The following is an 8,421-nucleotide window of genomic DNA, read 5'->3' on the forward strand; positions in this document are numbered from 1 at the left end:
CCTGGCCGCCAGACGCCTTGGCCATGGCCGCTAGCACAGCCTCAAGGACCGTGGAGCCCTCTGGGGTATTTGCGGTTCCTGCCTTGGTTTTAAATGGATATATCTGTGCTGGTGTTTGTGAAATGTGGGCACTCGCTCAGTCCGGATGCACATCCCGTTGGGATCCCTCAGTGCCCACTGGTGGGTTTGTACTTGCGCATTCTCTCTGGCACATCTGCTTGCACTCATCTTAGCAAGCATTTGCTGATGCTTACTGTGAGCTCAGTCACCCAACAAGGGGCACAGCGAGAGCGAGAACTAAGATACAGGCTCCCTGCTCCTGGGCCCTCCTGGGACTCGCGATGGCCCTGCCTCCTGACTCACTTCTTTTGTATTGTGGTGTAATAGACACACAAGCTTATACCGTTAAGCACATTTAAGTGTACAATTCAGTGGCAATCAGTACATTCAGTGTTCTGCACCTGCCACCTCCATCCATTGCCACAACTTTTTCATCATCCTAAACTGAACCTCTACCCATGAGACCCTAACCCCGCATTCCCCCACCCAGCCCCAGCACCTACCAGCTCCTTCCACCTCTATGCATCAGAGCGCTCTCCGTCCCTCGTGAGTGGGGTCCTCCCGTATCAGTCCTTTAGGCACTGGCTTAGCTCACATAGCACAGTGAAGACCTGTTCAGTCCAGATGCCAGACACACACCCCGGGGGCCTCGGGCCTCACCTACCCCATCTGTACACATCAGGTGCCTGCCCCCCCCCCCCCACCGACCAGCTGGCCCCCTGCTCCTCCCACAGGTGTCCCCATCTCAGGAGAGGGAAACACCAAGTCCAGACCCTTGGAGTCCTCTGTGACTTCTTGCTTGTCACCAACTGTCCCAGTAGTGACGTGGCTACTGGAGGGCGTTACATGTCCAGAACATTTAAAGGCATATGTGAGTCTCTGCTGCCTAGGGCAATGGAGAACAGTTGGGGCAAATATAATCCAAGCAGAATAATGAAGAAAAGTTGAGTGATGAGGAGCTACACATCTTGCCCTGCTCGTCTCTTCCATCTGCCTGGTCCTGAGTTCTGTCCTATAATGAACTGGTGATCTAGTAAGTAACATGTTTCTCTGAGTTCTCTGAGCCACTCTGGCAGATTATTCGAACCTGAGGAGGAGGTTGTGGGGACCTCCAATCTGTAGCCCATAGCTCAGAAACACGGGTGACCTCTCTGCCCAGCCGCTGGCTGACCACTGAGTTAACAGCACAGGGACCTCAGTGGGCACACACAACAAAGAACACAGACTTGAAAAAGTTAGTTCAGAAAAGTCACTAAGCCAACAGCTGCAACTCCAACGAGCAGCAATCATGAAGCCTGGCGTGGGGAAAGTCTGATATTCCGGATGCTAACATTATAATATTCATCATCACACCCTGGACTTGTCACTGGGGCCAAGTCCTCTGGCTGGGGTCAGGTAGCTCCTACATGTGGCTCCCCCAGCCGTGCATAGCCCTGTGCTGCTTCCCAGCAGAGGTTGGTTTTAACCAAGGCCAGGAAGAAGAGATGGGTTTTCCTGACTCCCCCTGCCCCCTCCCAGTGCTGCAGGAGAGGAGAAGGTTTTCCTCGACCTCTTAAAGTCCTTGGCTGGGTCTGGAAATTGACAGACAGATGAACAGGAGAAAAGCAGGCAAAATGTATTGATTTTTTTTTTCTTTTTTGTGGGAGCCTCACAAGACCATGGAGACCAGCAGAGGTGACTGGAACAGATAGCTCTTCTACCTTTTAGACAAAGGAGCAATAAACGTGTGAAGAACTGACAGACACAGGGGTTTGGGCTAGGGCTGGTAAACGGCAAAGAAGTAACTAGGAAGATAAGGGTTAGTTTAACCAGGTTTGTTCGTACAGGCTTGGTGACCCTAAAATCCTTGACTCTGGTGATAAGAATGTCCTCCCTGTGGTCCAGGGAGAGAAAATTCCACATGGGAGTATTCTGACCTACTTCAGGGAAGAAGGGCTAATGGCTGGGGGTTGCTTCTGCTCTATGCAAAAGTTCTTTCAGCTTATATATTTAATTTGCCAATGTGCCATATTTGGGGTAGTGTATCCTGACCCTCACTGACCTGGTGCTGTACTCCGTCTCCTCCTAGTATCCAGGACATTGAATGTGCTCTGTGGAGACCTCCCAGTCCTGGAGCAGCCTCTTGTCCATGGAGTCACCTGCCTCAAGGAGAGGGTTGCCTACGACTTCCCACGCAGGAGCCCCGTGGCTAAGGGCGGCCGCCCCTCCTCAGAGAGGGTGGGAGGGAAAGTGCAGATCTTACTTTGAGAAACTGACCTCAAACTGTAAATGTCTACTGGTGGTGGGATCATACAGGAGTTCTATTTTTAGTGTTTTTGGGAAGCTCCATACTTTTCCCCGAGTGGCTGTACCAATAAAAGTCAACTCCGGATAATTTTTACATATAAACAAGAAATTTTTCAAGAACCTCTCCAGCAGAGAACATGAAGAGAACACTTTCAAGGCCTTAGACAGGCATTGGGGTGCCCGGGTGGCTCAGTCATTAAGCATCTGCCTTCAGCTCAGGTCATGGTCCCAGGGTCCTGGGATCTAACCCCACATCGGGCTCCCTGTTCAGCAGGAAGCCTGCTTCTCCCTCTCCCACTCCCCCTGCTTCTGTTCCCTCTCTCGCTGTCTCTCTCTCTGTCAAATAAATAAATAAAATCTTTAAAAAAAAAAAAAAAAAGACCTTAGGCATTGATTTCCCAGAATGCAAAGTATACTAACCATGGGAACAAACTGGTAACTTAGAAACTACTGAAATGAAGAGCTGGTTCTCCTTCTTCCATTTCTGGCTAGTGTGCTGGTCTGGGGCTCCCTCCCACCCTCCCACTGTCAGCTGACCCTGAAATGGATCACTGTTTCCAGAAATCCTTCGGGGTGTGGCCGGGGTTTCCCCACCTGTGCACAGGTCAAGTTGGCGCCCTCCGACAGTGGAGCTGCTGGTCCCCCAGTGTGCACCCAGCCCCTGCCCTCCAGTACAGCCATCACACAGGGTTTAGGGGGACGGGAGCGCCCCTAGGCAAAAGCACCAGAGATTCTCATGGTCCCTACCTGAACTTCAGATGCTCCTGTTACTTGAGTGCCTCTGATGTCTTCCCGGAACCCTGACCTGGCTGTTTTCTGACAGGCTCGTCCGGTGGTACCCTCACTTTCTGGGAGGGGGATTGGCTGTAATCCTCAGTGTGACCTGCTGCCCCACCTGGATTGCCTTTTGAAGGCACATCATCTGGGCCATCTGAGGACCCAAGACTGTGGGTCTGTGGCCTGGAGAGATTCTGAGCAGAGCTGGTGGGATGGGAGGGCTGCAAAGAACAGAGGCAGGTTTCCGGAAAGCTGTCTGGGGGTCCTTGGCATCCTATTGTTATTGAATCAAAGCCCTGAGATCTTTAAAATGCTGGCAATGTGACAGCACGGGTCACAAAATCCAATATCTCTCCTCCTGAGGGCTCACTGTGCCACGTCCTCCCTCAGCCTCCCTGGGCCCAAGTCCTCCTCTGCTTGGGGACCACCCTCAGCCCAAGCTCCACACACCAGGACTGGGAGCAGGTCGTCCAGACCTTCCAGACTTGAGCTTCTGTGCCCGTGACATGGGCAGAGGCCGGCCTCACAGACTCGTCAGAGGAGACCCAGCACAGGAAGATGCAGGCTGCTGCAAGGGGAGATGCCATGTGACCCCAGAGGGAGCACACAGGCCTTGCACAAAGCACGGGGCTCGCGGGGCCCAGTGCGGGATGTGGGCGCTAGGCCACGGGGCCCGGAGCATCCTGGCGAGGGCAGCCCTAGTGGGGGAGGCCCCTGAAGGGTCCCAGAGGGGCAGGAGACAAGGAAGACGACAGGACAGAGCTTCCCAAGGAGGTCGATGTAAGGGTCAGAGGATCACAGGGGTCCTTGGGAAAACTCGGAGGCCCTGGAGTTGTTGGCTGAAACGCTGTCGTTTAGTCAGAAAAGTTCTATCACAAACCCCCAGTCAACACTGGATGATTTACTCTTTGTTTGTTCTAGGAATCAGTGTGTTCGTGCCATTAGAACTCACGTTGCATGAAGTCTAGGATATATTTACTTTTCAGGACTAGATTTTTCTAGAGGAAGTACTGAGCATGGGCCTCTCCATTCTTTTCTTTGTGCAACTGGCCTCTCTTTTCAGGAGCAGATTCCCGGTGCTCATCACCGCTGCTAACCCTGAGGACTGCCCCCTGTCACCTCCCGCAGTGGACGTGAGTGCCAGGTGGGCAGGGACCACGTGGGTTGGGGGTGCTCACTGATGAAACCCCAGTGCTCACTACACACCAGGGACCCCAGATCCTCTGCTGAATGAAGGAGGGCATGAGGGAGGGAGGGGGAGAGGAAGGGAAAGAGGGAGGGAAGGGTGTGGGGGGAGGGGAGAGGGAGGGATGAATGAGGGAGTGAATAAATGACGTAGGGAGGGAGGGAGGGAAACCACAGAAGCCGGGTCCATACATCAGGAGCCATTATTTGGGGTGAGGCCTGAGGGCATCGTAGCCGGGGCCCTGGATGGTGGCTTGGGGCACGTCCACCTGTCCTCCTCGTGCTGACCTTCCTTCTCCTTGAACCTACTGTCATCCTGGATCCTCTCCACCTCCTCCTCAAACAATTCTGAATGTTCCCAGGAGCAGGGTGGCAGGAGGAGGGTCTCAGGAGGGGCTGCCCGGATCCTGTGCCCCAGAGGATGCTGTGACAGCAGCTACAGGGCATTCTATCATGAGGACTGGGACTGTGGATGCCAACCATCTCCTTGGGCATTAGCGCTGTTCCGATTCGCTGCTCTCTCCACCACCACTGTGCCGAACACTCCTCAAAATACATCTGTGAAAAACCAGGCCAGAGTTTCCCGGGGTGAGTCCGAGGCCGAGCACCGCTAGGTGATGGGCGCACCCGCGGACTGGGGTGGGTGCTGCTCACTGTTCTCCCGGACAGGGCTGCCCGTCACCCTTCTCTCCGGGGGAACTGCAGGGGACCTCCGTGTCCTCACGTCCTCCCCAGGGCTCCCTGCATAGGTTCAGGCTCTCCTGCCTCATGTTGCAGCTCTCCCTGCACAGGTGTGGGGTCACCTGCTGGCTCCTGGTCTCCGGCAGGAGGCGCTCCGGACACCACCTCGCGCTCCGGAGCTGCGGATGCAGGTGGCTCTCCAGAGGCAGGGGGACCATCCTCGGGCTCTGGAGGGGCGCTGGCTCCCACACCTGTCTCCTCCAAATCTGTGAAAGGGGCAGTGGGAGGTGGCTCTGGCGGGTCAGATGGACTCACAATTGTGAGAGGAGAAAAGCTCACCCACATGCCTGCTCTCTGTGTGCCTTGGCAGAGACAGAGCCCAGCCCCGGGCCTCCCAGAGAAGCTGCAGCCAGGAAGGAGCCCTCATGGGGACATCTTCCCCATTGCAGTCCACCAGCTGGGGGCTCTGAGCCCCGTCTTTGCTCCTGGCCCCGCACCAGTGTCCGGGGGCTCCTCCCTGTGGGGCTCAGCACCAATCCCTGTCCAGACACCCACAAGAACCCAGCCCCAGCCTTCTCACCCTCGGCCTCGGTCTCCGTGGGCTCCAGCTCCTGGACCACAGTCCAGTGAAGGACCAGCAGGGACCGTGGCCTCAATGGTGTCGGAGGCCTTCCCAGGCAATCCCCAGTCCCTGCTCCTGGAAAGCCCTGTATGGCCACTCTGTCCCACGTCCATGGTGGCCCTCCGGGGCGGCGGGGCACAATTGACCCCAATAAGGGAGACGGAACGGGTGTCCGCCAGTCTCTTACCTCTGTCTTCAGCGGTGTTCTGCAAAGACAGGGACCAGTACCCAGTTGGAGGCATCCCAGCCCTGCCCAGCCATCCTCACTGTCCTCCTGCCCACTCCCCCTGCCGCTCCCAGATCAGACACAGACCTGTGCGGGCACAGCCCTGCACCCGGGATGCAGTGACCCATCCCTGCAGGGCTGGCGATAAACCCTGGGCAGAAGGGCGCAGCCCCCACACACCGCGTCCTACCCAGCCAGCCTTGACCTAGGGTGTGAACATGACCCGCCCACCGGGCATCTGACCCCTCATCAGCCTGCTCCCGCTCGGGGTGGGCCCCACATGACCCCTCTTTCCACACACACACACACACACACATGCACGCACGCACGCACACTCGGAGTGGGCCCCACATGACCCCTCTTTCCACACACACATACACATGCACGCACGCATGCACGCACACTCGGGGAGGCGACCTGGGGCTGCACAGGTGGGATCAGAGCCGTGTGGGGCTGGGCTGGCTGGCTCTGCGTCTCCTGGTGTCACCTTTCGGTCCTTCCAGCCAAACGGCCAGAGGCATCGGGGAGCTCTGACAAGACATCCACAGGAGGGGAAACTGTTTGCAGGGCGTGTTTTCCTCAGCCTGCAGCTTCTGGACTTTGGGATGCAACACGCAAACATGTTGATGGTTCGAGTATCTCCAATGAAATGAGCTGGGTAAGGGACTGTCTCTGGAATGCGGGTGCCTGGTTACCCGGGTTCCAAATTCCGTTGGGCGTTGTTGTCAGGGAAGTGAGGTCACCACTGCCTGGGGCCCCCTTACCTGACTTCCTCCTCACACAACAGTCCCCCAAGGGCCCCCCTCTCCAATACCCTCCACCCCATGGCCCTGTCCATACAGTGACACCCACACAGCCCACCCACAGCCCCCGGGAGTCCTGGGTGCAGCCAGTGTCCCCGCTGTGAGGACACAGAGCTGGATTCAGACCGGGCTCCTGCTTGTGCCCAGGGCTGTGACCCTGGACAGACCCTGTGCCTCTCAGGGCCTCCCCACGTGCCCCATCTGCACAGTGGGGGGTTCCGGCTTCTACTTCTAGGGATGCCATCAGGGGTAGGACCTATGGGTACGTTCTGTACCTGCTATCACAGGAGGCTGGTGCACATACTTGACAATGCAAGGATGAGCGACGGGCTGGACGGGGCATGGAGCACAGCTCAGAGGGGCCTGGGTCTGCTCTGGGGTCCAGGCGAAGCCACCGCCCTCCTGCCTGTCTCCCAGCCCCCGTGAGAAGGTTGGATGAACTGATTCAGACCTTGTCCCCTCGTGACACAGACTTCCAGAGGCTCCCGATAGGTTTAGGCTCAGGTCCCAGGGCCTCATCTGCACCCATGTGCTGGGCAGTCTCCACAGTGGTTCCGGCATTCCCGAGTCCTGACCACACATCCCTGTGGAATCCCCTCCCTTCCAGGGTGGGTGGCCTGTGTGACGGCGCTCTCAGGAATAGAATGGGGCAAAATGCTGGGATGTCATTTCCAAGCTGATTGAGGAAAGTCTGTGACTTCTGGTTTCCTCTCTCCTGTGTTCATTCTCTATCTCTGTCTCTGTGTCTCTCACAGGAACAGGACCTTAGGCTCCAGGGGTGATGTGAGACATCTCAGAAGCCTCCCTTGTCCCCATTTCCTTCTCTTGTCCTAGTGCGTGGTTCCTTCATAAAGGCCTCCTCACCCTGGCCAGAGCACTGACTCTGGAACCTCTTCCAAATGGGGACCCTGAGGCTGCAACAAGGAGGGCCTTGACCTTGGTCCCCAGACCAGCGGTCCAGTGCTCTGCCACGTTATGCATACCCAGGTCCTCAGTACCCCCAAGCCCTCAGGCTGTCCTCTGCTCAGAAGGACCTCGAGAGGGGCGCCTGTGTGGCTCAGTTGGTTAAGCATCTGCCTTTGGCTCAGGTCATGATCCCAGGTCCTGGGATCGAGCCCCTCATCGGGCTCTCTGTTTAGTGGGAAGCCTGCTTCTCCCTTTCCCTCTGCCTGCTTCTTCCCCTGCTTGTGCTCTCTCACTCTCTCTCTCTCTCTCTCTGTCAAATAAATAAATAAAATCTTTTTTAAAAAAAAGAAAGAAGAAAGACCTCGAGGGAGTACAAAGCATTTTCCCAGGACTGGGAGCACAGTGGGTCAAGGATGGAGATGCAAAGCCAACAGACTCTTCTATAAGCCTGTGGGACCCTATGGATACCCTGTCTATATAGCCCAATTGACAGAAGAGTAAGCTGAGGCCTTTTGTGCTGGAGCCCCCTTCACACTAGGGGGGTGTCTCTTCCTAATTCCAGGTGCCCAAGGTGGTGGTGGACACCGGACGCCAGACCCCGTCCTCTCCTAGTGCCCTGGCAACCCCCCTGGGCAACTTGGGGACCCCCTGACCATCAGCCTGGCATGTGTCCCCTCCCCATGCTATGAATTTGCGTTATTGCCAGGAGTCCTGATGCCCCTGCCCCATGGCCCAGCTGTCTCTGACCTCTTTTTTCTTTCCCCCTTGTTACCAAGTCCCCTCCCAGGGTGTACTCCCCTTCTGACCCCCAGCTGGGCAGTCAGAGTGGTGTGTGTGTGTGTGTGTGTAGGTGAGCATGCATCTACCTGCCTGGG

The sequence above is a fragment of the Phoca vitulina genome, unplaced genomic scaffold (assembly GCF_004348235.1).
Source record: "Phoca vitulina isolate PV1807 unplaced genomic scaffold, GSC_HSeal_1.0 scaffold70, whole genome shotgun sequence".
Classification (NCBI taxonomy): Eukaryota; Metazoa; Chordata; class Mammalia; order Carnivora; family Phocidae; genus Phoca; species Phoca vitulina.